The following is a 26,239-nucleotide window of genomic DNA, read 5'->3' on the forward strand; positions in this document are numbered from 1 at the left end:
CAGTGTTATTCAAAAACAAGAGGTTTCTGTAGTGTAGTGGTTATCACGTTCGCCTTACACGCGAAAAGTCCCTGGTTCAAAACCAGGCAGAAACAGTGTACTTTTAATTTCATAGCAACCTCATTATGGGATTTCAAATACATGAAAGGAATATCTGTAAAATTATGTTTACTCATTGTAGATTCTTCAATGAGTAGTTTCTATAGTGTAGTGCTTATCAAGTATGTCTCTAATGCAAAAGGTCCCCGATTCGTAGCAAAGGACTCCACTTTCCATGAATGCCTCATTATGGGAATTCTAATACAGTACATGCAAAGAATATCACAAAATATATGTTTACTCAGTGTTAATCAAGCACCAGAGGTTTCTGTACTGTAGTGGTTATCACGTTCGCCTTACACGCGAAAGGTCCCTGGTTCAAAACCAGGCAGAAACAGTGTACTTTTAATTTCATAGCAACCTCATTATGGGATTTCAAATACATGAAAGGAATATCTGTAAAATTATGTTTACTCATTGTAGATTCTTCAATGAGTAGTTTCTATAGTGTAGTGCTTATCAAGTATGTCTAAAATCCAAAAGGTCCCCGATTCGTAGCAGAGGACTCCACTTTTCATGAATGCCTCATTATGGGAATTCTAATACAGTACATGCAAAGAATATCACAAAAAATATGTTTACTCAGTGTTATTCAGAAACAAGAGGTTTCTGTAGTGTAGTGGTTATCACGTTTCGCCTTACACGCGAAAGGTCCCTGGTTCAAAACCAGGCAGAAACAGTGTACTTTTAATTTCATAGCAACCTCATTATGGGATTTCAAATACATGAAAGGAATATCTGTGAAATTCTGTTTACTAATTGTAAATTCTTCAATGAGTAGTTTCTATAGTGTAGTGCTTATCAAGTATGTCTCTAATGCAAAAGGTCCCCGATTCGTAGCAAAGGACTCCACTTTTCATGAATGCCTCATTATGGGAATTCTAATACAGTACATGCAAAGAATATCACAAAAAATATGTTTACTCAGTGTTAATTGAAATCAAGAGGATTTGTTAGTGTAGTGGTTATCACGTTCGCCTTACAAGCGAAAGGTTCCTGGTTCAAAATCAGGCAGAAACAGTGTACTTTTAATTGCATAGCAACCTCATTATGGGATTTCAAATACATGAAAGGAATATCTGTAAATTATGTTTACTCATTGTAGATTCTTCAATGAGTAGTTTCTATAGTGTAGTGCTTATCAAGTATGTCTCTAATGCAAAAGGTCCCCGATTCGTAGCAAAGGACTCCACTTTCCATGAATGCCTCATTATGGGAATTCTAATACAGTACATGCAAAGAATATCACAAAATATCAGTTTACTCAGTGTTATTCAAAAACGAGAGGTTTCTGTAGTGTAGTGGTTATCACATTCGCCTTACACGCGAAAGGTCCCTGGTTCAAAACCAGGCAGAAACAGCGTTCTTTTAATTTCATAGCAACCTCATTATGGGATTTCAAATACATGAAAGGAATATCTGTAAAATTATGTTTACTCATTGTAGATTCTTCAATGAGTAGTTTCTATAGTGTAGTGCTTATCACGTTTGTCTAAAATCCAAAAGGTCCCCAATTCGTAACAGAGGACTCCACTTTTCATGAATGCCTCATTATGGGAATTCTAATACAGTACATGCAAAGAATATCACAAAAAATATGTTTACTCAGTGTTAATTGAAATCAAGAGGTTTCTGTAGTGTAGTGGTTATCACGTTTCGCCTTACACGCGAAAGGTCCCTGGTTCAAAACCAGGCAGAAACAGCGTACTTTTAATTTCATAGCAACCTCATTATGGGATTTCAAATACATGAAAGGAATATCTGTAAAATTATGTTTACTCATTGTAGATTCTTCAATGAGTAGTTTCTATAGTGTAGTGCTTATCAAGTATGTCTCTAATGCAAAAGGTCCCCGATTCGTAGCAAAGGACTCCACTTTCCATGAATGCCTCATTATGGGAATTCTAATACAGTACATGCAAAGAATATCACAAAATATCAGTTTACTCAGTGTTATTCAAAAACCAGAGGTTTCTGTAGTGTAGTGGTTATCACATTCGCCTTACACGCGAAAGGTCCCTGGTTCAAAACCAGTCAGAAACAGCGTACTTTTAATTTCATAGCAACCTCATTATGGGATTTCAAATACATGAAAGTAATATGTGTAAAATTCTGTTTACTAATTGTAAATTCTTCAATGAGTAGTTTCTATAGTGTAGTGCTTATCAAGTATGTCTCTAATCCAAAAGGTCCCCGATTCGTAGCAAAGGACTCCACTTTCCATGAATGCCTCATTATGGGAATTCTAATACAGTACATGCAAAGAATATCACAAAAATATGTTTACTCAGTGTTAATTCAAGAAACAAGAGGTTTCTGTAGTGTAGTGGTTATCACGTTCGCCTTACACGCGAAAGGTCCCTGGTTCAAAACCAGGCAGAAACAGTGTACTTTTAATTTCATAGGAACCTCATTATGGGATTTGAAATACATGAAAGGAATATCTGTGAAATTCTGTTTACTAATTGTAAATTTTTCAATGAGTAGTTTCTATAGTGTAGTGCTTATCAAGTATGTCTATAATGCAAAAGGTCCCCGATTCGTAGCAAAGGACTCCACTTTTCATGAATGCCTCATTATGGGAATTCTAATACAGTACATGCAAAGAATATCACAAAAAATATGTTTACTCAGTGTTAATTGAAATCAAGAGGATTTGTTAGTGTAGTGGTTATCACGTTCGCCTTACAAGCGAAAGGTTCCTGGTTCAAAATCAGGCAGAAACAGTGTACTTTTAATTGCATAGCAACCTCATTATGGGATTTCAAATACATGAAAGGAATATCTGTAAAATTATGTTTACTCATTGTAGATTCTTCAATGAGTAGTTTCTATAGTGTAGTGCTTATCAAGTATGTCTCTAATGCAAAAGGTCCCCGATTCGTAGCAAAGGACTCCACTTTCCATGAATGCCTCATTATGGGAATTCTAATACAGTACATGCAAAGAATATCACAAAATATCAGTTTACTCAGTGTTATTCAAAAACCAGAGGTTTCTGTAGTGTAGTGGTTATCACGTTCGCCTTACACGCGAAAGGTCCCTGGTTCAAAACCAGGCAGAAACAGTGTTCTTTTAATTTCATAGCAACCTCATTGTGGGATTTGAAATACATGAAAGGAATATCTGTAAAATTATGTTTACTCATTGTAGATTCTTCAATGAGTAGTTTCTATAGTGTAGTGCTTATCAAGTTTGTCTAAAATGCAAAAGGTCCCCAATTCGTAACAGAGGACTCCACTTTTCATGAATGCCTCATTATGGGAATTCTAATACAGTACATGCAAAGAATATCACAAAAAATATGTTTACTCAGTGTTAATTCGAAATCAAGAGGTTTCTGTAGTGTAGTGGTTATCACGTTTCGCCTTACACGCGAAAGGTCCCTGGTTCAAAACCAGGCAGAAACAGCGTACTTTTAATTTCATAGCAACCTCATTATGGGATTTCAAATACATGAAAGGAATATCTGTAAAATTATGTTTACTCATTGTAGATTCTTCAATGAGTAGTTTCTATAGTGTAGTGCTTATCAAGTATGTCTCTAATGCAAAAGGTCCCCGATTCGTAGCAAAGGACTCCACTTTTCATGAATGCCTCATTATGGGAATTCTAATACAGTACATGCAAAGAATATCACAAAATATCAGTTTACTCAGTGTTATTCAAAAACCAGAGGTTTCTGTAGTGTAGTGGTTATCACATTCGCCTTACACGCGAAAGGTCCCTGGTTCAAAACCAGGCAGAAACAGCGTTCTTTTAATTTCATAGGAACCTCATTATGGGATTTGAAATACATGAAAGGAATATCTGTAAAATTCTGTTTACTCATTGTAGATTCTTCAATGAGTAGTTTCTATAGTGTAGTGCTTATCACGTTTGTCTAAAATCCAAAAGGTCCCCAATTCGTAACAGAGGACTCCACTTTTCATGAATGCCTCATTATAGGAATTCTAATACAGTACATGCAAAGAATATCACAAAAAAATATTTACTCAGTGTTATTCAAAAACCAGAGGTTTCTGTACTGTAGTGGTTATCACGTTCGCCTTACACGCGAAAGGTCCCTGGTTCAAAACCAGGCAGAAACAGTGTACTTTTAATTTCATAGCAACCTCATTATGGGATTTCAAATACATGAAAGGAATATCTGTAAAATTCTGTTTACTCATTGTAGATTCTTCAATGAGTAGTTTCTATAGTGTAGTGCTTATCACGTTTGTCTAAAATCCAAAAGGTCCCCGATTCGTAGCAAAGGACTCCACTTTCCATGAATGCCTCATTATGGGAATTCTAATACAGTACATGCAAAGAATATCACAAAAAATATGTTTACTCAGTGTTATTTGAAATCAAGAGGTTTCTGTAGTGTAGTGGTTATCACGTTCGCCTTACACGCGAAAGGTCCCTGGTTCAAAACCAGGCAGAAACAGTGTACTTTGAATTTCATAGCAACCTCATTATGGGATTTCAAATACATGAAAGGAATATCTGTAAAATTATGTTTACTCATTGTAGATTCTTCAATGAGTAGTTTCTATAGTGTAGTGCTTATCAAGTATGTCTCTAATGCAAAAGGTCCCCGATTCGTAGCAAAGGACTCCACTTTCCATGAATGCCTCATTATGGGAATTCTAATACAGTACATGCAAAGAATATCACAAAAATATAGTTTACTCAGTGTTATTCAAAAACAAGAGGTTTCTGTAGTGTAGTGGTTATCACATTCGCCTTACACGCGAAAGGTCCCTGGTTCAAAACCAGGCAGAAACAGTGTTCTTTTAATTTCATAGCAACCTCATTATGGGATTTCAAATACATGAAAGGAATATCTGTGAAATTCTGTTTACTAATTGTAGATTCTTCAATGAGTAGTTTCTATAGTGTAGTGCTTATCATGTTTGTCTAAAATCCAAAAGATCCCCGATTCGTAACAGAGGACTCCACTTTTCATGAATGCCTCATTATGGGAATTCTAATACAGTACATGCAAAGAATATCACAAAATATATGTTTACTCAGTGTTAATCAAGCACCAGAGGTTTCTGTACAGTAGTGGTTATCACGTTCGCCTTACATGCGAAAGGTCCCTGGTTCAAAACCAGGCAGAAACAGTGTACTTTGAATTTCATAGCAACCTCATTATGGGATTTCAAATACATGAAAGGAATATCTGTAAAATTCTGTTTACTCATTGTAGATTCTTTAATGAGTAGTTTCTATAGTGTAGTGCTTATCACGTTTGTCTAAAATCCAAAAGGTCCCCGATTCGTAGCAGAGGACTCCACTTTCCATGAATGCCTCATTATGGGAATTCTAATACAGTACATGCAAAGAATATCACAAAAAATATGTTTACTCAGTGTTAATTGAATTCAAGAGGTTTCTGTAGTGTAGTGGTTATCACGTTCGCCTTACACGCGAAAGGTCCCTGGTTCAAAACCAGGCAGAAACAGTGTACTTTTAATTTCATAGCAACCTCATTATGGGATTTCAAATACATGAAAGGAATATCTGTAAAATTATGTTTACTCATTGTAGATTCTTCAATGAGTAGTTTCTATAGTGTAGTGCTTATCAAGTATGTCTCTAATGCAAAAGGTCCCCGATTCGTAGCAAAGGACTCCACTTTCCATGAATGCCTCATTATGGGAATTCTAATACAGTACATGCAAAGAATATCACAAAAAATATGTTTACTCAGTGTTAATTGAAATCAAGAGGTTTCTGTAGTGTAGTGGTTATCACGTTCGCCTTACACGCGAAAGGTCCCTGGTTCAAAACCAGGCAGAAACAGTGTACTTTTAATTGCATAGCAACCTCATTATGGGATTTCAAATACATGAAAGGAATATCTGTGAAAATTCTGTTTACTAATTGTAGATTCTTCAATGAGTAGTTTCTATAGTGTAGTGCTTATCAAGTATGTCTCAAATGCAAAAGGTCCCCGATTCGTAGCAAAGGACTCCACTTTCCATGAATGCCTCATTATGGGAATTCTAATACAGTACATGCAAAGAATATCACAAAAATATCGTTTACTCAGTGTTATTCAAAAACCAGAGGTTTCTGTAGTGTAGTGGTTATCACATTTGCCTTACACGCGAAAGGTCCCTGGTTCAAAACCAGGCAGAAACAGCGTTCTTTTAATTTCATAGGAACCTCATTATGGGATTTGAAATACATGAAAGGAATATCTGTAAAATTCTGTTTACTCATTGTAGATTCTTCAATGAGTAGTTTCTATAGTGTAGTGCTTATCAAGTTTGTCTCTAAATGCAAAAGGTCCCCGATTCGTAACAGAGGACTCCACTTTTCATGAATGCCTCATTATCGGAATTCTAATACAGTACATGCAAAGAATATCACAAAAAAAATATTTACTCAGTGTTATTCAAACACCAGAGGTTTCTGTAGTGTAGTGGTTATCACATTCGCCTTACACGCGAAAAGTCCTTGGTTCAAAACCAGTTAGAAACAGCGTGCTTTTAATTTCATATCAACCTCATTATGGCATTTCAAATACATGAAAGTAATATCTGTAAAATTATGTTTACTCATTGTAGATTCTTCAATGAGTAGTTTCTATAGTGTAGTGCTTATCAAGTATGTCTCAAATGCAAAAGGTCCCCGATTCGTAGCAAAGGACTCCACTTTCCATGAATGCCTCATTATGGGAATTCTAATACAGTACATGCAAAGAATATCACAAAAAATATAGTTTACTCAGTGTTAATTGAAATCAAGAGGTTTCTGTAGTGTAGTGGTTATCACGTTCGCCTTACACGCGAAAGGTCCCTGGTTCAAAACCAGGCAGAAACAGTGTACTTTTAATTTCATAGCAACCTCATTATGGGATTTCAAATACATGAAAGGAATATCTGTAAAATTATGTTTACTCATTGTAGATTCTTCAATGAGTAGTTTCTATAGTGTAGTGCTTATCAAGTTTGTCTCAAATGCAAAAGGTCCCCGATTCGTAGCAAAGGACTCCACTTTCCATGAATGCCTCATTATGGGAATTCTAATACAGTACATGCAAAGAATATCACAAAATATATGTTTACTCAGTGTTAATCAAGCACCAGAGGTTTCTGTAGTGTAGTGGTTATCACGTTCGCCTTACACGCGAAAGGTCCCTGGTTCAAAACCAGGCAGAAACAGCGTTCTTTTAATTTCATAGCAACCTCATTATGGGATTTCAAATACATGAAAGGAATATCTGTGAAAATTATGTTTACTCATTGTAGATTCTTCAATGAGTAGTTTCTATAGTGTAGTGCTTATCAAGTATGTCTCTAATGCAAAAGGTCCCCGATTCGTAGCAAAGGACTCCACTTTCCATGAATGCCTCATTATGGGAATTCTAATACAGTACATGCAAAGAATATCACAAAAAATATGTTTACTCAGTGTTAATTGAAATCAAGAGGTTTCTGTAGTGTAGTGGTTATCACGTTCGCCTTACACGCGAAAGGTCCCTGGTTCAAAACCAGGCAGAAACAGCGTTCTTTTAATTTCATAGCAACCTCATTATGGGATTTCAAATACATGAAAGGAATATCTGTGAAATTCTGTTTACTAATTGTAAATTCTTCAATGAGTAGTTTCTATAGTGTAGTGCTTATCAAGTATGTCTCTAATGCAAAGGTCCCCGATTCGTAGCAAAGGACTCCACTTTCCATGAATGCCTCATTATGGGAATTCTAATACAGTACATGCAAAGAATATCACAAAAAATATGTTTACTCAGTGTTAATTTAAATCAAGAGGTTTCTGTAGTGCAGTGGTTATCACGTTGCCTTACACGCGAAAGGTCCCTGGTTCAAAACCAGGCAGAAACAGCGTACTTTTAATTTCATAGCAACCTCATTATGGGATTTCAAATACATGAAAGGAATATCTGTAAAATTATGTTTACTCATTGTAGATTCTTCAATGAGTAGTTTCTATAGTGTAGTGCTTATCAAGTATGTCTCTAATGCAAAAGGTCCCCGATTCGTAGCAAAGGACTCCACTTTCCATGAATGCCTCATTATGGGAATTCTAATACAGTACATGCAAAGAATATCACAAAATATCAGTTTACTCAGTGTTATTCAAAAACTAGAGGTTTCTGTAGTGTAGTGGTTATCACATTCGCCTTACACGCGAAAGGTCCCTGGTTCAAAACCAGGCAGAAACTGTGTTCTTTTAATTTCATAGGAACCTCATTATGGGATTTGAAATACATGAAAGGAATATCTGTAAAATTCTGTTTACTCATTGTAGATTCTTCAATGAGTAGTTTCTATAGTGTAGTGCTTATCACGTTTGTCTAAAATCCAAAAGGTCCCCAATTCGTAACAGAGGACTCCACTTTTCATGAATGCCTCATTATGGGAATTCTAATACAGTACATGCAAAGAATATCACAAAAAATATGTTTACTCAGTGTTAATTGAAATCAAGAGGTTTCTGTAGTGTAGTGGTTATCACGTTCGCCTTACACGCGAAAGGTCCCTGGTTCAAAACCAGGCAGAAACAGTGTACTTTTAATTTCATAGCAACCTCATTATGGGATTTCAAATACATGAAAGGAATATCTGTAAAATTATGTTTACTCATTGTAGATTCTTCAATGAGTAGTTTCTATAGTGTAGTGCTTATCAAGTATGTCTATAATGCAAAAGGTCCCCGATTCGTAGCAAAGGACTCCACTTTCCATGAATGCCTCATTATGGGAATTATAATACAGTACATGCATAGAATATCACAAAATATCAGTTTACTCAGTGTTTTTCAAAAACCAGAGGTTTCTGTAGTGTAGTGGTTATCACACTCGCCTTACACGCGAAAGGTCCCTGGTTCAAAACCAGGCAGAAACAGCGTACTTTGAATTTCATAGCAACCTCATTATGGGATTTCAAATACATGAAAGGAATATCTGTGAAATTATGTTTACTCATTGTAGATTCTTCAATGAGTAGTTTCTATAGTGTAGTGCTTATCAAGTATGTCTCTAATGCAAAAGGTCCCCGATTCGTAGCAAAGGACTCCACTTTCCATGAATGCCTCATTATGGGAATTCTAATACAGTACATGCAAAGAATATCACAAAATATCAGTTTACTCAGTGTTAATTTAAATCAAGAGGTTTCTGTAGTGCAGTGGTTATCACATTCGCCTTACACGCGGAAGGTCCCTGGTTCAAAACCAGGCAGAAACAGTGTTCTTTTAATTTCATAGGAACCTCATTATGGGATTTGAAATACATGAAAGGAATATCTGTAAAATTCTGTTTACTCATTGTAGATTCTTCAATGAGTAGTTTCTATAGTGTAGTGCTTATCACGTTTGTCTAAAATCCAAAAGGTCCCCAATTCGTAACAGAGGACTCCACTTTTCATGAATGCCTCATTATAGGAATTCTAATACAGTACATGCAAAGAATATCACAAAAAAAATATTTACTCAGTGTTATTCAAAAACCAGAGGTTTCTGTAGTGTAGTGGTTATCACATTCGCCTTACACGCGAAAGGTCCCTGGTTCAAAACCAGGCAGAAACAGTGTACTTTTAATTTCATAGCAACCTCATTATGGGATTTCAAATACATGAAAGGAATATCTGTAAAATTATGTTTACTCATTGTAGATTCTTCAATGAGTAGTTTCTATAGTGTAGTGCTTATCACGTTTGTCTAAAATCCAAAAGGTCCCCGATTCGTAGCAAAGGACTCCACTTTCCATGAATGCCTCATTATGGGAATTCTAATACAGTACATGCAAAGAATATCACAAAATATCAGTTTACTCAGTGTTATTCAAAATCAAGAGGTTTCTGTAGTGTAGTGGTTATCACGTTCGCCTTACACGCGAAAGGTCCCTGGTTCAAAACCAGGCAGAAACAGTTTTCTTTTAATTTCATAGCAACCTCATTATGGGATTTCAAATACATGAAAGGAATATCTGTGAAATTCTGTTTACTAATTGTAAATTCTTCAATGAGTAGTTTCTATAGTGTAGTGCTTATCAAGTATGTCTCTAATGCAAAAGGTCCCCGATTCGTAGCAAAGGTCTCCACTTTCCATGAATGCCTCATTATGGGAATTCTAATACAGTACATGCAAAGAATATCACAAAATATATGTTTACTCAGTGTTAATCAAGCACCAGAGGTTTCTGTACTGTAGTGGTTATCACGTTCGCCTTACACGCGAAAGGTCCCTGGTTCAAAACCAGGCAGAAACAGTTTACTTTGAATTTCATAGCAACCTCATTATGGGATTTCAAATACATGAAAGGAATATCTGTAAAATTATGTTTACTCATTGTAGATTCTTCAATGAGTAGTTTCTATAGTGTAGTGCTTATCAAGTATGTCTCTAATGCAAAAGGTCCCCGATTCGTAGCAAAGGACTCCACTTTCCATGAATGCCTCATTATGGGAATTCTAATACAGTACATGCAAAGAATATCACAAAAATATCAGTTTACTCAGTGTTAATTGAAAACAAGAGGTTTCTGTAGTGTAGTGGTTATCACGTTTCGCCTTACACGCGAAAGGTCCCTGGTTCAAAACCAGGCAGAAACAGTGTTCTTTTAATTTCATAGGAACCTCATTATGGGATTTGAAATACATGAAAGGAATATCTGTAAAATTCTGTTTACTCATTGTAGATTCTTCAATGAGTAGTTTCTATAGTGTAGTGCTTATCACGTTTGTCTAAAATCCAAAAGGTCCCCAATTCGTAACAGAGGACTCCACTTTTCATGAATGCCTCATTATGGGAATTCTAATACAGTACATGCAAAGAATATCACAAAATATCAGTTTACTCAGTGTTATTCAAAAACAAGAGGTTTCTGTAGTGTAGTGGTTATCACGTTCGCCTTACACGCGAAAAGTCCCTGGTTCAAAACCAGGCAGAAACAGTGTACTTTTAATTTCATAGCAACCTCATTATGGGATTTCAAATACATGAAAGGAATATCTGTAAAATTATGTTTACTCATTGTAGATTCTTCAATGAGTAGTTTCTATAGTGTAGTGCTTATCAAGTATGTCTAAAATCCAAAAGGTCCCCGATTCGTAGCAAAGGACTCCACTTTCCATGAATGCCTCATTATGGGAATTCTAATACAGTACATGCAAAGAATATCACAAAAATATAGTTTACTCAGTGTTATTCGAAACAAGAGGTTTCTGTAGTGTAGTGGTTATCACATTCGACTTACACGCGAAAGGTCCCTGGTTCAAAACAAGGCAGAAACAGCGTTCTTTTAATTTCATAGGAACCTCATTATGGGATTTGAAATACATGAAAGGAATATCTGTGAAATTCTGTTTACTAATTGTAAATTCTTCAATGAGTAGTTTCTATAGTGTAGTGCTTATCAAGTATGTCTCTAATGCAAAAGGTCCCCGATTCGTAGCAAAGGACTCCACTTTTCATGAATGCCTCATTATGGGAATTCTAATACAGTACATGCAAAGAATATCACAAAAAATATGTTTACTCAGTGTTAATCAAGCACCAGAGGTTTCTGTAGTGTAGTGGTTATCACGTTTGCCTTACACGCGAAAGGTCCCTGGTTCAAAACCAGGCAGAAACAGTGTACTTTTAATTTCATAGCAACCTCATTATGGGATTTCAAATACATGAAAGGAATATCTGTAAAATTATGTTTACTCATTGTAGATTCTTCAATGAGTAGTTTCTATAGTGTAGTGCTTATCAAGTATGTCTCAAAATGCAAAAGGTCCCCGATTCGTAGCAAAGGACTCCACTTTCCATGAATGCCTCATTATGGGAATTCTAATACAGTACATGCAAAGAATATCACAAAAAATATCGTTTACTCAGTGTTATTCAGAAACAAGAGGTTTCTGTAGTGTAGTGGTTATCACGTTCGCCTTACACGCGAAAGGTCCCTGGTTCAAAACCAGGCAGAAACAGTGTTCTTTTAATTTCATAGGAACCTCATTATGGGATTTCAAATACATGAAAGGAATATCTGTAAAATTCTGTTTACTCATTGTAGATTCTTCAATGAGTAGTTTCTATAGTGTAGTGCTTATCACGTTTGTCTAAAATCCAAAAGGTCCCCGATTCGTAACAGAGGACTCCACTTTTCATGAATGCCTCATTATAGGAATTCTAATACAGTACATGCAAAGAATATCACAAAAAAAATATTTACTCAGTGTTATTCAAAAACCAGAGGTTTCTGTACTGTAGTGGTTATCACGTTTGCCTTACACGCGAAAGGTCCCTGGTTCAAAACCAGGCAGAAACAGTGTACTTTTAATTTCATAGCAACCTCATTATGGGATTTCAAATACATGAAAGGAATATCTGTAAAATTCTGTTTACTCATTGTAGATTCTTCAATGAGTAGTTTCTATAGTGTAGTGCTTATCAAGTATGTCTCTAATGCAAAAGGTCCCCGATTCGTAGCAAAGGACTCCACTTTCCATGAATGCCTCATTATGGGAATTCTAATACAGTACATGCAAAGAATATCACAAAAATATGTTTACTCAGTGTTATTCAGAAACAAGAGGTTTCTGTAGTGTAGTGGTTATCACGTTCGCCTTACACGCGAAAGGTCCCTGGTTCAAAACCAGGCAGAAACAGCGTACTTTTAATTTCATAGCAACCTCATTATGGGATTTCAAATACATGAAAGGAATATCTGTAAAATTATGTTTACTAATTGTAGATTCTTCAATGAGTAGTTTCTATAGTGTAGTGCTTATCAAGTATGTCTCTAATGCAAAAGGTCCCCGATTCGTAGCAAAGGACTCCACTTTCCATGAATGCCTCATTATGGGAATTCTAATACAGTACATGCAAAGAATATCACAAAATATCAGTTTACTCAGTGTTATTCAAAAACCAGAGGTTTCTGTAGTGTAGTGGTTATCACGTTCGCCTTACACGCGAAAAGTCCCTGGTTCAAAACCAGGCAGAAACAGTGTACTTTAAATTCATAGCAACCTCATTATGGGATTTCAAATACATGAAAGGAATATCTGTAAAATTATGTTTACTCATTGTAGATTCTTCAATGAGTAGTTTCTATAGTGTAGTGCTTATCACGTTTGTCTAAAATGCAAAAGGTCCCCGATTCGTAGCAAAGGACTCCACTTTCCATGAATGCCTCATTATGGGAATTCTAATACAGTACATGCAAAGAATATCACAAAAAATATGTTTACTCAGTGTTAATTGAAATCAAGAGGTTTCTGTAGTGTAGTGGTTATCACGTTCGCCTTACACGCGAAAGGTCCCTGGTTCAAAACCAGGCAGAAACAGTGTACTTTTAATTTCATAGCAACCTCATTATGGGATTTCAAATACATGAAAGGAATATCTGTAAAATTATGTTTACTCATTGTAGATTCTTCAATGAGTAGTTTCTATAGTGTAGTGCTTATCAAGTATGTCTCTAATGCAAAAGGTCCCCGATTCGTAGCAAAGGACTCCACTTTCCATGAATGCCTCATTATGGGAATTCTAATACAGTACATGCAAAGAATATCACAAAATATCAGTTTACTCAGTGTTATTCAAAAACAAGAGGTTTCTGTAGTGTAGTGGTTATCACGTTCGCCTTACACGCGAAAGGTCCCTGGTTCAAAACCAGGCAGAAACAGTGTACTTTTAATTTCATAGCAACCTCATTATGGGATTTCAAATACATGAAAGGAATATCTGTAAAATTATGTTTACTCATTGTAGATTCTTCAATGAGTAGTTTCTATAGTGTAGTGCTTATCAAGTATGTCTCTAATGCAAAAGGTCCCCGATTCGTAACAGAGGACTCCACTTTTCATGAATGCCTCATTATAGGAATTCTAATACAGTACATGCAAAGAATATCACAAAAAAAATATTTACTCAGTGTTATTCAAAAACCAGAGGTTTCTGTACTGTAGTGGTTATCACGTTCGCCTTACACGCGAAAGGTCCCTGGTTCAAAACCAGGCAGAAACAGCGTTATTTTAATTTCATAGCAACCTCATTATGGGATTTCAAATACATGAAAGGAATATCTGTGAAATTCTGTTTACTAATTGTAAATTCTTCAATGAGTAGGTTCTATAGTGTAGTGCTTATCAAGTATGTCTCTAATGCAAAAGGTCCCCGATTCGTAGCAAAGGACTCCACTTTCCATGAATGCCTCATTATGGGAATTCTAATACAGTACATGCAAAGAATATCACAAAAAATATGTTTACTCAGTGTTAATTGAAATCAAGAGGTTTCTGTAGTGTAGTGGTTATCACGTTCGCCTTACACGCGAAAGGTCCCTGGTTCAAAACCAGGCAGAAACAGTGTACTTTTAATTTCATAGCAACCTCATTATGGGATTTCAAATACATGAAAGGAATATCTGTAAAATTATGTTTACTCATTGTAGATTCTTCAATGAGTAGTTTCTATAGTGTAGTGCTTATCAAGTATGTCTCTAATGCAAAAGGTCCCCGATTCGTAGCAAAGGACTCCACTTTCCATGAATGCCTCATTATGGGAATTCTAATACAGTACATGCAAAGAATATCACAAAAATATGTTTACTCAGTGTTATTCGAAAACAAGAGGTTTCTGTAGTGTAGTGGTTATCACGTTCGCCTTACACGCGAAAGGTCCCTGGTTCAAAACCAGGCAGAAACAGTGTTCTTTTAATTTCATAGGAACCTCATTGTGGGATTTCAAATACATGAAAGGAATATCTGTAAAATTCTGTTTACTCATTGTAGATTCTTCAATGAGTAGTTTCTATAGTGTAGTGCTTATCACGTTTGTCTAAAATCCAAAAGGTCCCCAATTCGTAACAGAGGACTCCACTTTTCATGAATGCCTCATTATGGGAATTCTAATACAGTACATGCAAAGAATATCACAAAAAAAATATTTACTCAGTGTTATTCAAAAACCAGAGGTTTCTGTAGTGTAGTGGTTATCACGTTTGCCTTACACGCGAAAGGTCCCTGGTTCAAAACCAGGCAGAAACAGTTTACTTTGAATTTCATAGCAACATCATTATGGGATTTCAAATACATGAAAGGAATATCTGTAAAATTCTGTTTACTCATTGTAGATTCTTCAATGAGTAGTTTCTATAGTGTAGTGCTTATCACGTTTGTCTAAAATCCAAAAGGTCCCCGATTCGTAGCAAAGGACTCCACTTTCCATGAATGCCTCATTATGGGAATTCTAATACAGTACATGCAAAGAATATCACAAAAAATATGTTTACTCAGTGTTATTTGAAATCAAGAGGTTTCTGTAGTGTAGTGGTTATCACGTTCGCCTTACACGCGAAAGGTCCCTGGTTCAAAACCAGGCAGAAACAGTGTACTTTTAATTTCATAGCAACCTCATTATGGGATTTCAAATACATGAAAGGAATATCTGTAAAATTATGTTTACTCATTGTAGATTCTTCAATGAGTAGTTTCTATAGTGTAGTGCTTATCAAGTATGTCTCTAATGCAAAAGGTCCCCGATTCGTAGCAAAGGACTCCACTTTCCATGAATGCCTCATTATGGGAATTCTAATACAGTACATGCAAAGAATATCACAAAAATATCGTTTACTCAGTGTTATTCAAAAACCAGAGGTTTCTGTAGTGTAGTGGTTATCACGTTCGCCTTACACGCGAAAGGTCCCTGGTTCAAAACCAGGCAGAAACAGTGTTCTTTTAATTTCATAGCAACCTCATTATGGGATTTCAAATACATGAAAGGAATATCTGTGAAATTATGTTTACTAATTGTAGATTCTTCAATGAGTAGTTTCTATAGTGTAGTGCTTATCAAGTATGTCTAAAATCCAAAAGGTCCCCGATTCGTAGCAAAGGACTCCACTTTCCATGAATGCCTCATTATGGGAATTCTAATACAGTACATGCAAAGAATATCACAAAAATATATGTTTACTCAGTGTTATTCAAATCACCAGAGGTTTCTGTACTGTAGTGGTCATCACGTTCGCCTTACACGCGAAAGGTCCCTGGTTCAAAACCAGGCAGAAACAGTATACTTTTAATTTCATAGCAACCTCATTATGGGATTTCAAATACATGAAAGGAATATCTGTAAAATTCTGTTTACTCATTGTAGATTCTTCAATGAGTAGTTTCTATAGTGTAGTGCTTATCACGTTTGTCTAAAATCCAAAAGGTCCCCGATTCGTAGCAAAGGACTCCACTTTCCATGAATGCCTCATTATGGGAATTCTAATACAGTACATGCAAAGAATATCACAAAAAATATGTTTACTCAGTGTTATTCAAAAACCAGAGGTTTCTGTAGTGTAGTGGTTATCACGTTCGCCTTACACGCGAAAGGTCCCTGGTTCAAAACCAGGCAGAAACAGCGTTCTTTTAATTTCATAGCAACCTCATTATGGGATTTCAAATACATGAAAGGAATATCTGTAAAATTCTGTTTACTAATTGTAAATTCTTCAATGAGTAGTTTCTATAGTGTAGTGCTTATCAAGTATGTCTCTAATGCAAAAGGTCCCCGATTCGTAGCAAAGGACTCCACTTTCCATGAATGCCTCATTATGGGAATTCTAATACAGTACATGCAAAGAATATCACAAAAAATATGTTTACTCAGTGTTAATTGAAATCAAGAGGTTTCTGTAGTGTAGTGGTTATCACGTTCGCCTTACACGCGAAAGGTCCCTGGTTCAAAACCAGGCAGAAACAGCTTTCTTTTAATTTCATAGCAACCTCATTATGGGATTTCAAATACATGAAAGGAATATCTGTAAAATTCTGTTTACTCATTGTAGATTCTTCAATGAGTAGTTTCTATAGTGTAGTGCTTATCACGTTTGTCTAAAATCCAAAAGGTCCCCAATTCGTAACAGAGGACTCCACTTTTCATGAATGCCTCATTATGGGAATTCTAATACAGTACATGCAAAGAATATCACAAAAAATATGTTTACTCAGTGTTAATTGAAATCAAGAGGTTTCTGTAGTGTAGTGGTTATCACGTTCGCCTTACACGCGAAAGGTCCCTGGTTCAAAACCAGGCAGAAACAGTGTACTTTTAATTTCATAGCAACCTCATTATGGGATTTCAAATACATGAAAGGAATATCTGTGAAATTCTGTTTACTAATTGTAAATTCTTCAATGAGTAGTTTCTATAGTGTAGTGCTTATCAAGTATGTCTCTAATGCAAAAGGTCCCCGATTCGTAGCAAAGGACTCCACTTTCCATGAATGCCTCATTATGGGAATTCTAATACAGTACATGCAAAGAATATCACAAAAATATCAGTTTACTCAGTGTTATTCGAAATCAAGAGGTTTCTGTAGTGTAGTGGTTATCACATTCGCCTTACACGCGAAAGGTCCCTGGTTCAAAACCAGGCAGAAACAGTGTTCTTTTAATTTCATAGGAACCTCATTGTGGGATTTGAAATACATGAAAGGAATATCTGCAAAATTCTGTTTACTCATTGTAGATTCTTCAATGAGTAGTTTCTATAGTGTAGTGCTTATCACGTTTGTCTAAAATCCAAAAGGTCCCCAATTCGTAACAGAGGACTCCACTTTTCATGAATGCCTCATTATAGGAATTCTAATACAGTACATGCAAAGAATATCACAAAAAAAATATTTACTCAGTGTTATTCAAAAACCAGAGGTTTCTGTAGTGTAGTGGTTATCACGTTTGCCTTACACGCGAAAGGTCCCTGGTTCAAAACCAGGCAGAAACAGTTTACTTTGAATTTCATAGCAACCTCATTATGGGATTTCAAATACATGAAAGGAATATCTGTAAAATTCTGTTTACTCATTGTAGATTCTTCAATGAGTAGTTTCTATAGTGTAGTGCTTATCACGTTTGTCTAAAATCCAAAAGGTCCCCGATTCGTAGCAAAGGACTCCACTTTCCATGAATGCCTCATTATGGGAATTCTAATACAGTACATGCAAAGAATATCACAAAATATCAGTTTACTCAGTGTTATTCAAAATCCAGAGGTTTCTGTAGTGTAGTGGTTATCACGTTAGCCTTACACGCGAAAGGTCCCTGGTTCAAAACCAGGCAGAAACAGCGTCTTTGAATTTCATAGCAACCTCATTATGGGATTTCAAATACATGAAAGGAATATCTGTGAAATTATGTTTACTCATTGTAGATTCTTCAATGAGTAGTTTCTATAGTGTAGTGCTTATCAAGTATGTCTCTAATGCAAAAGGTCCCCGATTCGTAGCAAAGGACTCCACTTTCCATGAATGCCTCATTATGGGAATTCTAATACAGTACATGCAAAGAATATCACAAAAAATATGTTTACTCAGTGTTAATTTAAATCAAGAGGTTTCTGTAGTGCAGTGGTTATCACGTTCGCCTTACACGCGAAAGGTCCCTCGTTCAAAACCAGGCAGAAACAGCGTTCTTTTAATTTCATAGCAACCTCATTATGGGATTTCAAATACATGAAAGAATATCTGTAAAATTATATTTACTCATTGTAGATTCTTCAATGAGTAGTTTCTATAGTGTAGTGCTTATCAAGTATGTCTCTAATGCAAAAGGTCCCCGATTCGTAGCAAAGGACTCCACTTTCCATGAATGCCTCATTATGGGAATTCTAATACAGTACATGCAAAAATATCACAAAATATCAGTTTACTCAGTGTTATTCAAAACCAGAGGTTTCTGTAGTGTAGTGGTTATCACGTTCGCCTTACACGCGAAAGGTCCCTGGTTCAAAACCAGGCAGAAACAGTGTTCTTTTAATTTCATAGCAACCTCATTATGGGATTTCAAATACATGAAAGGAATATCTGTGAAATTCTGTTTACTAATTGTAAATTCTTCAATGAGTAGTTTCTATAGTGTAGTGCTTATCAAGTATGTCTCTAATGCAAAAGGTCCCCGATTCGTAGCAAAGGACTCCACTTTCCATGAATGCCTCATTATGGGAATTCTAATACAGTACATGCAAAGAATATCACAAAATATATGTTTACTCAGTGTTAATCAAGCACCAGAGGTTTCTGTACTGTAGTGGTTATCACATTCGCCTTACACGCGAAAGGTCCCTGGTTCAAAACCAGGCAGAAACAGCGTTCTTTTAATTTCATAGGAACCTCATTGTGGGATTTGAAATACATGAAAGGAATATCTGCAAAATTCTGTTTACTCATTGTAGATTCTTCAATGAGTAGTTTCTATAGTGTAGTGCTTATCACGTTTGTCTAAAATCCAAAAGGTCCCCGATTCGTAGCAAAGGACTCCACTTTCCACGAATGCCTCATTATGGGAATTTTTATACAGTACATGCAAAGAATATCACAAAATATGTTTACTCAGTGTTAATTGCAATCAAGAGGTTTCTGTAGTGTAGTGGTTATCACGTTTGCCTTACACGCGAAAGGTCCCTGGTTCAAAACCAGGCAGAAATAGTGTACTTTTAATTTCATAGCAACCTCATTATGGGATTTCAAATACATGAAAGGAATATCTGTAAAATTATGTTTACTCATTGTAGATTCTTCAATGAGTAGTTTCTATAGTGTAGTGCTTATCAAGTATGTCTCTAATGCAAAAGGTCCCCGATTCGTAGCAAAGGACTCCACTTTCCATGAATGCCTCATTATGGGAATTCTAATACAGTACATGCAAAGAATATCACAAAATATCAGTTTACTCAGTGTTATTCAAAAACCAGAGGTTTCTGTAGTGTAGTGGTTATCACATTCGCCTTACACGCGAAAGGTCCCTGGTTCAAAACCAGGCAGAAACAGCGTTCTTTTAATTTCATAGCAACCTCATTATGGGATTTCAAATACATGAAAGGAATATCTGTGAAATTCTGTTTACTAATTGTAAATTCTTCAATGAGTAGTTTCTATAGTGTAGTGCTTATCAAGTATGTCTCTAATGCAAAAGGTCCCCGATTCGTAGCAAAGGTCTCCACTTTCCATGAATGCCTCATTATGGGAATTCTAATACAGTACATGCAAAGAATATCACAAAATATATGTTTACTCAGTGTTAATCAAGCACCAGAGGTTTCTGTACTGTAGTGGTTATCACGTTCGCCTTACACGCGAAAGGTCCCTGGTTCAAAACCAGGCAGAAACAGTGTACTTTTAATTTCATAGCAACCTCATTATGGGATTTCAAATACATGAAAGGAATATCTGTGAAATTCTGTTTACTAATTGTAGATTCTTCAATGAGTAGTTTCTATAGTGTAGTGCTTATCAAGTATGTCTCTAATGCAAAAGGTCCCCGATTCGTAGCAAAGGACTCCACTTTCCATGAATGCCTCATTATGGGAATTCTAATACAGTACATGCAAAGAATATCACAAAATATCAGTTTACTCAGTGTTAATTGAAATCAAGAGGTTTCTGTAGTGTAGTGGTTATCACGTTCGCCTTACACGCGAAAGGTCCCTGGTTCAAAACCAGGCAGAAACAGTGTACTTTTAATTTCATAGCAACCTCATTATGGGATTTCAAATACATGAAAGGAATATCTGTGAAATTCTGTTTACTAATTGTAAATTCTTCAATGAGTAGTTTCTATAGTGTAGTGCTTATCAAGTATGTCTCTAATGCAAAAGGTCCCCGATTCGTAGCAAAGGACTCCACTTTCCATGAATGCCTCATTATGGGAATTCTAATACAGTACATGCAAAGAATATCACAAAAAATATGTTTACTCAGTGTTAATTGAAATCAAGAGGTTTCTGTAGTGTAGTGGTTATCACGTTCGCCTTACACGCGAAAAGTCCCTGGTTCAAAACCAGGCAGAAACAGCGTTCTTTTAATTTCATAGGAACCTCATTGTGGGATTTGAAATACATGAAAGGAATATCTGCAAAATTATTTTTACTCATTGTAGATTCTTCAATGAGTAGTTTCTATAGTGTAGTGCTTATCACGTTTGTCTAAAATCCAAAAGGTCCCCAATTCGTAACAGAGGACTCCACTTTTCATGAATGCCTCATTATAGGAATTCTAATACAGTACATGCAAAGAATATCACAAAAAAATATTTACTCAGTGTTATTCAAAAACAAGAGGTTTCTGTAGTGTAGTGGTTATCACGTTTGCCTTACACGCGAAAGGTCCCTGGTTCAAAACCAGGCAGAAACAGTGTACTTTGAATTTCATAGCAACCTCATTATGGGATTTCAAATACATGAAAGGAATATCTGTAAAATTATGTTTACTCATTGTAGATTCTTTAATGAGTAGTTTCTATAGTGTAGTGCTTATCACGTTTGTCTAAAATCCAAAAGGTCCCCGATTCGTAGCAAAGGACTCCACTTTCCATGAATAACTCATTATGGGAATTCTAATACAGTACATGCAAAGAATATCACAAAAAATATGTTTACTCAGTGTTAACTGAAATCAAGAGGTTTCTGTAGTGTAGTGGTTATCACGTTCGCCTTACACGCGAAAGGTCCCTGGTTCAAAACCAGGCAGAAACAGTGTTCTTTTAATTTCATAGCAACCTCATTATGGGATTTCAAATACATGAAAGGAATATCTGTAAAATTCTGTTTACTAATTGTAAATTCTTCAATGAGTAGTTTCTATAGTGTAGTGCTTATCAAGTATGTCTCTAATGCAAAAGGTCCCCGATTCGTAGCAAAGGACTCCACTTTCCATGAATGCCTCATTATGGGAATTCTAATACAGTACATGCAAAGAATATCACAAAAATATAGTTTACTCAGTGTTAATTGAAATCAAGAGGTTTCTGTAGTGTAGTGGTTATCACGTTCGCCTTACACGCGAAAGGTCCCTGGTTCAAAACCAGGCAGAAACAGCGTTCTTTTAATTTCATAGGAACCTCATTGTGGGATTTCAAATACATGAAAGGAATATCTGCAAAAATTCTGTTTACTCATTGTAGATTCTTCAATGAGTAGTTTCTATAGTGTAGTGCTTATCACGTTTGTCTAAAATGCAAAAGGTCCCCGATTCGTAGCAAAGGACTCCACTTTTCATGAATGCCTCATTATGGGAATTCTAATACAGTACATGCAAAGAATATCACAAAAAAATATTTACTCAGTGTTATTCAAAAACCAGAGGTTTCTGTACTGTAGTGGTTATCACGTTTGCCTTACACGCGAAAGGTCCCTGGTTCAAAACCAGGCAGAAACAGTTTACTTTGAATTTCATAGCAACCTCATTATGGGATTTCAAATACATGAAAGGAATATCTGTAAAATTCTGTTTACTCATTGTAGATTCTTCAATGAGTAGTTTCTATAGTGTAGTGCTTATCACGTTTGTCTAAAATCCAAAAGGTCCCCGATTCGTAGCAAAGGACTCCACTTTCCATGAATGGGGCGGCAGGTAGCTTAGTGGTTAAGAGCGTTGTGCCAGTAACCGAAAGGTCGCTGGTTCTAATCCCTGAGCCGACTAGGTGAAAAATCTGTTGATGTGCCCTTGAGTAAGGCACTTAACCCTAATTGCTCATGTAAGTCGCTCTGGATAAGAGCGTCAGCAAAATGTAAATGTAATGCCTCATTATGGGAATTCTAATACAGTACATGCAAAGAATATCACAAAAAATATGTTTACTCAGTGTTATTTGAAATCAAGAGGTTTCTGTAGTGTAGTGGTTATCACGTTTCGCCTTACACGCGAAAGGTCCCTGGTTCAAAACCAGGCAGAAACAGCGTACTTTTAATTTCATAGCAACCTCATTATGGGATTTCAAATACATGAAAGGAATATCTGTGAAATTATGTTTACTCATTGTAGATTCTTCAATGAGTAGTTTCTATAGTGTAGTGCTTATCAAGTATGTCTCTAATGCAAAAGGTCCCCGATTCGTAGCAAAGGACTCCACTTTCCATGAATGCCTCATTATGGGAATTCTAATACAGTACATGCAAAGAATATCACAAAATATCAGTTTACTCAGTGTTATTCAAAAACCAGAGGTTTCTGTAGTGTAGTGGTTATCACGTTCGCCTTACACGCGAAAGGTCCCTGGTTCAAAACCAGGCAGAAACAGTGTTCTTTTAATTTCATAGCAACCTCATTATGGGATTTCAAATACATGAAAGGAATATCTGTGAAATTCTGTTTACTAATTGTAAATTCTTCAATGAGTAGTTTCTATAGTGTAGTGCTTATCAAGTATGTCTCTAATGCAAAAGGTCCCCGATTCGTAGCAAAGGACTCCACTTTCCATGAATGCCTCATTATGGGAATTCTAATACAGTACATGCAAAGAATATCACAAAAAATATGTTTACTCAGTGTTAATCGAAATCAAGAGGTTTCTGTAGTGTAGTGGTTATCACGTTGCCTTACACGCGAAAGGTCCCTGGTTCAAAACCAGGCAGAAACAGTGTTCTTTTAATTTCATAGGAACCTCATTGTGGGATTTCAAATACATGAAAGGAATATCTGCAAAATTCTTTTTACTCATTGTAGATTCTTCAATGAGTAGTTTCTATAGTGTAGTGCTTATCACGTTTGTCTAAAATCCAAAAGGTCCCCAATTCGTAACAGAGGACTCCACTTTTCATGAATGCCTCATTATGGGAATTCTAATACAGTACATGCAAAGAATATCACAAAAAAATATTTACTCAGTGTTATTCAAAAACCAGAGGTTTCTGTAGTGTAGTGGTTATCACGTTTGCCTTACACGCGAAAGGTCCCTGGTTCAAAACCAGGCAGAAACAGTTTACTTTGAATTTCATAGCAACCTCATTATGGGATTTCAAATACATGAAAGGAATATCTGTAAAATTCTGTTTACTCATTGTAGATTCTTCAATGAGTAGTTTCTATAGTGTAGTGCTTATCAAGTTTGTCTAAAATCCAAAAGGTCCCCGATTCGTAGCAAAGGACTCCACTTTCATGCAGGTAGTTCCCCATGCTGCATAAGAGCGTTGTAATGCCTCATTATGGGAATTCTAATACAGTACATGCAAAGAATATCACAAAAAATATGTTTACTCAGTGTTATTTGAAATCAAGAGGTTTCTGTAGTGTAGTGGTTATCACGTTCGCCTTACACGCGAAAGGTCCCTGGTTCAAAACCAGGCAGAAAAAGTTTACTTTGAATTTCATAGCAACCTCATTATGGGATTTCAAATACATGAAAGGAATATCTGTAAAATTCTGTTTACTCATTGTAGATTCTTCAATGAGTAGTTTCTATAGTGTAGTGCTTATCACGTTTGTCTAAAATCCAAAAGGTCCCCGATTCGTAGCAAAGGACTCCACTTTCCATGAATGCCTCATTATGGGAATTCTAATACAGTACATGCAAAGAATATCACAAAAAATATGTTTACTCAGTGTTAATTGAAATCAAGAGGTTTCTGTAGTGTAGTGGTTATCACGTTCGCCTTACACGCGAAAGGTCCCTGGTTCAAAACCAGGCAGAAACAGCGTTCTTTTAATTTCATAGGAACCTCATTATGGGATTTGAAATACATGAAAGGAATATCTGTAAAATTCTGTTTACTCATTGTAGATTCTTCAATGAGTAGTTTCTATAGTGTAGTGCTTATCAAGTATGTCTCTAATGCAAAAGGTCCCCGATTCGTAGCAAAGGACTCCACTTTCCATGAATGCCTCATTATGGGAATTCTAATACAGTACATGCAAAGAATATCACAAAATATCAGTTTACTCAGTGTTATTCAAAATCCAGAGGTTTCTGTAGTGTAGTGGTTATCACGTTCGCCTTACACGCGAAAGGTCCCTGGTTCAAAACCAGGCAGAAACAGCGTTCTTTTAATTTCATAGCAACCTCATTATGGGATTTCAAATACATGAAAGGAATATCTGTGAAATTATGTTTACTCATTGTAGATTCTTCAATGAGTAGTTTCTATAGTGTAGTGCTTATCAAGTATGTCTCTAATGCAAAAGGTCCCCGATTCGTAGCAAAGGACTCCACTTTCCATGAATGCCTCATTATGGGAATTCTAATACAGTACATGCAAAGAATATCACAAAATATATGTTTACTCAGTGTTAATCAAGCACCAGAGGTTTCTGTACTGTAGTGGTTATCACGTTTGCCTTACACGCGAAAGGTCCCTGGTTCAAAAGCAGGCAGAAACAGCGTTCTTTTAATTTCATAGGAACCTCATTGTGGGATTTGAAATACATGAAAGGAATATCTGTAAAATTCTGTTTACTCATTGTAGATTCTTCAATGAGTAGTTTCTATAGTGTAGTGCTTATCACGTTTGTCTAAAATCCAAAAGGTCCCCAATTCGTAACAGAGGACTCCACTTTTCATGAATGCCTCATTATAGGAATTCTAATACAGTACATGCAAAGAATATCACAAAAAAAATATTTACTCAGTGTTATTCAAAAACCAGAGGTTTCTGTACTGTAGTGGTTATCACGTTTGCCTTACACGCGAAAGGTCCCTGGTTCAAAACCAGGCAGAAACAGTGTACTTTGAATTTCATAGCAACCTCATTATGGGATTTCAAATACATGAAAGGAATATCTGTAAAATTCTGTTTACTCATTGTAGATTCTTTAATGAGTAGTTTCTATAGTGTAGTGCTTATCACGTTTGTCTAAAATCCAAAAGGTCCCCGATTCGTAGCAAAGGACTCCACTTTCCATGAATGCCTCATTATGGGAATTCTAATACAGTACATGCAAAGAATATCACAAAAAATATGTTTACTCAGTGTTAATTGAAATCAAGAGGTTTCTGTAGTGTAGTGGTTATCACGTTTGCCTTACACGCGAAAGGTCCCTGGTTCAAAACCAGGCAGAAACAGTGTACTTTTAATTTCATAGCAACCTCATTATGGGATTTCAAATACATGAAAGGAATATCTGTGAAATTCTGTTTACTAATTGTAAATTCTTCAATGAGTAGTTTCTATAGTGTAGTGCTTATCAAGTATGTCTCTAATGCAAAAGGTCCCCGATTCGTAGCAAAGGACTCCACTTTCCATGAATGCCTCATTATGGGAATTCTAATACAGTACATGCAAAGAATATCACAAAATATCAGTTTACTCAGTTTTATTCAAAAACCAGAGGTTTCTGTAGTGTAGTGGTTATCACATTCGCCTTACACGCGAAAGGTCCCTGGTTCAAAACCAGGCAGAAACAGTGTTCTTTTAATTTCAT

The 26,239-nt window shown here is 36.0% G+C and overlaps 69 non-coding genes across 69 annotated transcripts; all 69 read left to right on the forward strand.

The window, feature by feature from the left end:
- Positions 1-22: 22 nt before the first annotated feature.
- trnav-uac lies at positions 23-95 on the forward strand. The gene has a single exon. It is a non-coding gene; the product is annotated as a tRNA-Val (tRNA).
- Positions 96-363: 268 nt separating this feature from the next.
- trnav-uac lies at positions 364-436 on the forward strand. The gene has a single exon. It is a non-coding gene; the product is annotated as a tRNA-Val (tRNA).
- Positions 437-704: 268 nt separating this feature from the next.
- On the forward strand, positions 705-778 carry trnav-uac. Its single transcript has one exon. It is a non-coding gene; the product is annotated as a tRNA-Val (tRNA).
- A 608-nt stretch (positions 779-1,386) lies between these two features.
- On the forward strand, positions 1,387-1,459 carry trnav-uac. The gene has a single exon. It is a non-coding gene; the product is annotated as a tRNA-Val (tRNA).
- A 268-nt stretch (positions 1,460-1,727) lies between these two features.
- trnav-uac lies at positions 1,728-1,801 on the forward strand. The gene has a single exon. It is a non-coding gene; the product is annotated as a tRNA-Val (tRNA).
- A 268-nt stretch (positions 1,802-2,069) lies between these two features.
- On the forward strand, positions 2,070-2,142 carry trnav-uac. The gene has a single exon. It is a non-coding gene; the product is annotated as a tRNA-Val (tRNA).
- Positions 2,143-2,411: 269 nt separating this feature from the next.
- Positions 2,412-2,484, forward strand: trnav-uac. The gene has a single exon. It is a non-coding gene; the product is annotated as a tRNA-Val (tRNA).
- A 609-nt stretch (positions 2,485-3,093) lies between these two features.
- Positions 3,094-3,166, forward strand: trnav-uac. Its single transcript has one exon. It is a non-coding gene; the product is annotated as a tRNA-Val (tRNA).
- A 269-nt stretch (positions 3,167-3,435) lies between these two features.
- trnav-uac lies at positions 3,436-3,509 on the forward strand. Its single transcript has one exon. It is a non-coding gene; the product is annotated as a tRNA-Val (tRNA).
- Positions 3,510-3,777: 268 nt separating this feature from the next.
- trnav-uac lies at positions 3,778-3,850 on the forward strand. Its single transcript has one exon. It is a non-coding gene; the product is annotated as a tRNA-Val (tRNA).
- Positions 3,851-4,117: 267 nt separating this feature from the next.
- trnav-uac lies at positions 4,118-4,190 on the forward strand. The gene has a single exon. It is a non-coding gene; the product is annotated as a tRNA-Val (tRNA).
- A 268-nt stretch (positions 4,191-4,458) lies between these two features.
- Positions 4,459-4,531, forward strand: trnav-uac. Its single transcript has one exon. It is a non-coding gene; the product is annotated as a tRNA-Val (tRNA).
- A 268-nt stretch (positions 4,532-4,799) lies between these two features.
- On the forward strand, positions 4,800-4,872 carry trnav-uac. The gene has a single exon. It is a non-coding gene; the product is annotated as a tRNA-Val (tRNA).
- Positions 4,873-5,481: 609 nt separating this feature from the next.
- Positions 5,482-5,554, forward strand: trnav-uac. Its single transcript has one exon. It is a non-coding gene; the product is annotated as a tRNA-Val (tRNA).
- Positions 5,555-5,822: 268 nt separating this feature from the next.
- On the forward strand, positions 5,823-5,895 carry trnav-uac. The gene has a single exon. It is a non-coding gene; the product is annotated as a tRNA-Val (tRNA).
- A 269-nt stretch (positions 5,896-6,164) lies between these two features.
- On the forward strand, positions 6,165-6,237 carry trnav-uac. The gene has a single exon. It is a non-coding gene; the product is annotated as a tRNA-Val (tRNA).
- A 611-nt stretch (positions 6,238-6,848) lies between these two features.
- On the forward strand, positions 6,849-6,921 carry trnav-uac. Its single transcript has one exon. It is a non-coding gene; the product is annotated as a tRNA-Val (tRNA).
- Positions 6,922-7,189: 268 nt separating this feature from the next.
- trnav-uac lies at positions 7,190-7,262 on the forward strand. The gene has a single exon. It is a non-coding gene; the product is annotated as a tRNA-Val (tRNA).
- Positions 7,263-7,531: 269 nt separating this feature from the next.
- Positions 7,532-7,604, forward strand: trnav-uac. The gene has a single exon. It is a non-coding gene; the product is annotated as a tRNA-Val (tRNA).
- Positions 7,605-8,211: 607 nt separating this feature from the next.
- Positions 8,212-8,284, forward strand: trnav-uac. Its single transcript has one exon. It is a non-coding gene; the product is annotated as a tRNA-Val (tRNA).
- A 268-nt stretch (positions 8,285-8,552) lies between these two features.
- On the forward strand, positions 8,553-8,625 carry trnav-uac. The gene has a single exon. It is a non-coding gene; the product is annotated as a tRNA-Val (tRNA).
- A 268-nt stretch (positions 8,626-8,893) lies between these two features.
- Positions 8,894-8,966, forward strand: trnav-uac. The gene has a single exon. It is a non-coding gene; the product is annotated as a tRNA-Val (tRNA).
- Positions 8,967-9,234: 268 nt separating this feature from the next.
- On the forward strand, positions 9,235-9,307 carry trnav-uac. Its single transcript has one exon. It is a non-coding gene; the product is annotated as a tRNA-Val (tRNA).
- Positions 9,308-9,575: 268 nt separating this feature from the next.
- On the forward strand, positions 9,576-9,648 carry trnav-uac. The gene has a single exon. It is a non-coding gene; the product is annotated as a tRNA-Val (tRNA).
- Positions 9,649-9,916: 268 nt separating this feature from the next.
- Positions 9,917-9,989, forward strand: trnav-uac. The gene has a single exon. It is a non-coding gene; the product is annotated as a tRNA-Val (tRNA).
- Positions 9,990-10,257: 268 nt separating this feature from the next.
- Positions 10,258-10,330, forward strand: trnav-uac. Its single transcript has one exon. It is a non-coding gene; the product is annotated as a tRNA-Val (tRNA).
- Positions 10,331-10,599: 269 nt separating this feature from the next.
- On the forward strand, positions 10,600-10,673 carry trnav-uac. The gene has a single exon. It is a non-coding gene; the product is annotated as a tRNA-Val (tRNA).
- A 268-nt stretch (positions 10,674-10,941) lies between these two features.
- On the forward strand, positions 10,942-11,014 carry trnav-uac. Its single transcript has one exon. It is a non-coding gene; the product is annotated as a tRNA-Val (tRNA).
- A 608-nt stretch (positions 11,015-11,622) lies between these two features.
- trnav-uac lies at positions 11,623-11,695 on the forward strand. Its single transcript has one exon. It is a non-coding gene; the product is annotated as a tRNA-Val (tRNA).
- Positions 11,696-11,965: 270 nt separating this feature from the next.
- trnav-uac lies at positions 11,966-12,038 on the forward strand. Its single transcript has one exon. It is a non-coding gene; the product is annotated as a tRNA-Val (tRNA).
- Positions 12,039-12,306: 268 nt separating this feature from the next.
- On the forward strand, positions 12,307-12,379 carry trnav-uac. The gene has a single exon. It is a non-coding gene; the product is annotated as a tRNA-Val (tRNA).
- Positions 12,380-12,646: 267 nt separating this feature from the next.
- trnav-uac lies at positions 12,647-12,719 on the forward strand. Its single transcript has one exon. It is a non-coding gene; the product is annotated as a tRNA-Val (tRNA).
- Positions 12,720-12,987: 268 nt separating this feature from the next.
- Positions 12,988-13,060, forward strand: trnav-uac. The gene has a single exon. It is a non-coding gene; the product is annotated as a tRNA-Val (tRNA).
- A 267-nt stretch (positions 13,061-13,327) lies between these two features.
- trnav-uac lies at positions 13,328-13,400 on the forward strand. Its single transcript has one exon. It is a non-coding gene; the product is annotated as a tRNA-Val (tRNA).
- Positions 13,401-13,668: 268 nt separating this feature from the next.
- trnav-uac lies at positions 13,669-13,741 on the forward strand. The gene has a single exon. It is a non-coding gene; the product is annotated as a tRNA-Val (tRNA).
- Positions 13,742-14,009: 268 nt separating this feature from the next.
- On the forward strand, positions 14,010-14,082 carry trnav-uac. The gene has a single exon. It is a non-coding gene; the product is annotated as a tRNA-Val (tRNA).
- A 268-nt stretch (positions 14,083-14,350) lies between these two features.
- Positions 14,351-14,423, forward strand: trnav-uac. Its single transcript has one exon. It is a non-coding gene; the product is annotated as a tRNA-Val (tRNA).
- Positions 14,424-14,690: 267 nt separating this feature from the next.
- On the forward strand, positions 14,691-14,763 carry trnav-uac. Its single transcript has one exon. It is a non-coding gene; the product is annotated as a tRNA-Val (tRNA).
- A 268-nt stretch (positions 14,764-15,031) lies between these two features.
- trnav-uac lies at positions 15,032-15,104 on the forward strand. Its single transcript has one exon. It is a non-coding gene; the product is annotated as a tRNA-Val (tRNA).
- Positions 15,105-15,372: 268 nt separating this feature from the next.
- On the forward strand, positions 15,373-15,445 carry trnav-uac. The gene has a single exon. It is a non-coding gene; the product is annotated as a tRNA-Val (tRNA).
- A 268-nt stretch (positions 15,446-15,713) lies between these two features.
- On the forward strand, positions 15,714-15,786 carry trnav-uac. The gene has a single exon. It is a non-coding gene; the product is annotated as a tRNA-Val (tRNA).
- Positions 15,787-16,056: 270 nt separating this feature from the next.
- Positions 16,057-16,129, forward strand: trnav-uac. Its single transcript has one exon. It is a non-coding gene; the product is annotated as a tRNA-Val (tRNA).
- A 268-nt stretch (positions 16,130-16,397) lies between these two features.
- On the forward strand, positions 16,398-16,470 carry trnav-uac. The gene has a single exon. It is a non-coding gene; the product is annotated as a tRNA-Val (tRNA).
- A 268-nt stretch (positions 16,471-16,738) lies between these two features.
- Positions 16,739-16,811, forward strand: trnav-uac. Its single transcript has one exon. It is a non-coding gene; the product is annotated as a tRNA-Val (tRNA).
- Positions 16,812-17,079: 268 nt separating this feature from the next.
- On the forward strand, positions 17,080-17,152 carry trnav-uac. Its single transcript has one exon. It is a non-coding gene; the product is annotated as a tRNA-Val (tRNA).
- Positions 17,153-17,421: 269 nt separating this feature from the next.
- On the forward strand, positions 17,422-17,494 carry trnav-uac. The gene has a single exon. It is a non-coding gene; the product is annotated as a tRNA-Val (tRNA).
- Positions 17,495-17,762: 268 nt separating this feature from the next.
- trnav-uac lies at positions 17,763-17,835 on the forward strand. Its single transcript has one exon. It is a non-coding gene; the product is annotated as a tRNA-Val (tRNA).
- A 268-nt stretch (positions 17,836-18,103) lies between these two features.
- On the forward strand, positions 18,104-18,176 carry trnav-uac. The gene has a single exon. It is a non-coding gene; the product is annotated as a tRNA-Val (tRNA).
- A 267-nt stretch (positions 18,177-18,443) lies between these two features.
- Positions 18,444-18,516, forward strand: trnav-uac. The gene has a single exon. It is a non-coding gene; the product is annotated as a tRNA-Val (tRNA).
- Positions 18,517-18,781: 265 nt separating this feature from the next.
- Positions 18,782-18,854, forward strand: trnav-uac. Its single transcript has one exon. It is a non-coding gene; the product is annotated as a tRNA-Val (tRNA).
- Positions 18,855-19,122: 268 nt separating this feature from the next.
- On the forward strand, positions 19,123-19,195 carry trnav-uac. Its single transcript has one exon. It is a non-coding gene; the product is annotated as a tRNA-Val (tRNA).
- A 266-nt stretch (positions 19,196-19,461) lies between these two features.
- Positions 19,462-19,534, forward strand: trnav-uac. The gene has a single exon. It is a non-coding gene; the product is annotated as a tRNA-Val (tRNA).
- Positions 19,535-19,802: 268 nt separating this feature from the next.
- trnav-uac lies at positions 19,803-19,875 on the forward strand. Its single transcript has one exon. It is a non-coding gene; the product is annotated as a tRNA-Val (tRNA).
- Positions 19,876-20,143: 268 nt separating this feature from the next.
- trnav-uac lies at positions 20,144-20,216 on the forward strand. The gene has a single exon. It is a non-coding gene; the product is annotated as a tRNA-Val (tRNA).
- Positions 20,217-20,484: 268 nt separating this feature from the next.
- Positions 20,485-20,557, forward strand: trnav-uac. Its single transcript has one exon. It is a non-coding gene; the product is annotated as a tRNA-Val (tRNA).
- A 268-nt stretch (positions 20,558-20,825) lies between these two features.
- Positions 20,826-20,898, forward strand: trnav-uac. Its single transcript has one exon. It is a non-coding gene; the product is annotated as a tRNA-Val (tRNA).
- Positions 20,899-21,165: 267 nt separating this feature from the next.
- trnav-uac lies at positions 21,166-21,238 on the forward strand. The gene has a single exon. It is a non-coding gene; the product is annotated as a tRNA-Val (tRNA).
- Positions 21,239-21,506: 268 nt separating this feature from the next.
- On the forward strand, positions 21,507-21,579 carry trnav-uac. The gene has a single exon. It is a non-coding gene; the product is annotated as a tRNA-Val (tRNA).
- A 268-nt stretch (positions 21,580-21,847) lies between these two features.
- On the forward strand, positions 21,848-21,920 carry trnav-uac. The gene has a single exon. It is a non-coding gene; the product is annotated as a tRNA-Val (tRNA).
- A 268-nt stretch (positions 21,921-22,188) lies between these two features.
- trnav-uac lies at positions 22,189-22,261 on the forward strand. Its single transcript has one exon. It is a non-coding gene; the product is annotated as a tRNA-Val (tRNA).
- Positions 22,262-22,707: 446 nt separating this feature from the next.
- On the forward strand, positions 22,708-22,781 carry trnav-uac. Its single transcript has one exon. It is a non-coding gene; the product is annotated as a tRNA-Val (tRNA).
- Positions 22,782-23,049: 268 nt separating this feature from the next.
- On the forward strand, positions 23,050-23,122 carry trnav-uac. Its single transcript has one exon. It is a non-coding gene; the product is annotated as a tRNA-Val (tRNA).
- A 607-nt stretch (positions 23,123-23,729) lies between these two features.
- trnav-uac lies at positions 23,730-23,802 on the forward strand. Its single transcript has one exon. It is a non-coding gene; the product is annotated as a tRNA-Val (tRNA).
- A 300-nt stretch (positions 23,803-24,102) lies between these two features.
- trnav-uac lies at positions 24,103-24,175 on the forward strand. Its single transcript has one exon. It is a non-coding gene; the product is annotated as a tRNA-Val (tRNA).
- Positions 24,176-24,443: 268 nt separating this feature from the next.
- trnav-uac lies at positions 24,444-24,516 on the forward strand. Its single transcript has one exon. It is a non-coding gene; the product is annotated as a tRNA-Val (tRNA).
- Positions 24,517-24,784: 268 nt separating this feature from the next.
- On the forward strand, positions 24,785-24,857 carry trnav-uac. Its single transcript has one exon. It is a non-coding gene; the product is annotated as a tRNA-Val (tRNA).
- Positions 24,858-25,466: 609 nt separating this feature from the next.
- trnav-uac lies at positions 25,467-25,539 on the forward strand. Its single transcript has one exon. It is a non-coding gene; the product is annotated as a tRNA-Val (tRNA).
- A 268-nt stretch (positions 25,540-25,807) lies between these two features.
- On the forward strand, positions 25,808-25,880 carry trnav-uac. The gene has a single exon. It is a non-coding gene; the product is annotated as a tRNA-Val (tRNA).
- A 268-nt stretch (positions 25,881-26,148) lies between these two features.
- trnav-uac lies at positions 26,149-26,221 on the forward strand. The gene has a single exon. It is a non-coding gene; the product is annotated as a tRNA-Val (tRNA).
- The last annotated feature ends 18 nt before the right edge of the window (positions 26,222-26,239 follow it).

The sequence above is a fragment of the Coregonus clupeaformis genome, unplaced genomic scaffold (genome assembly GCF_020615455.1).
Source record: "Coregonus clupeaformis isolate EN_2021a unplaced genomic scaffold, ASM2061545v1 scaf0163, whole genome shotgun sequence".
NCBI classification, from domain to species: Eukaryota; Metazoa; Chordata; class Actinopteri; order Salmoniformes; family Salmonidae; genus Coregonus; species Coregonus clupeaformis.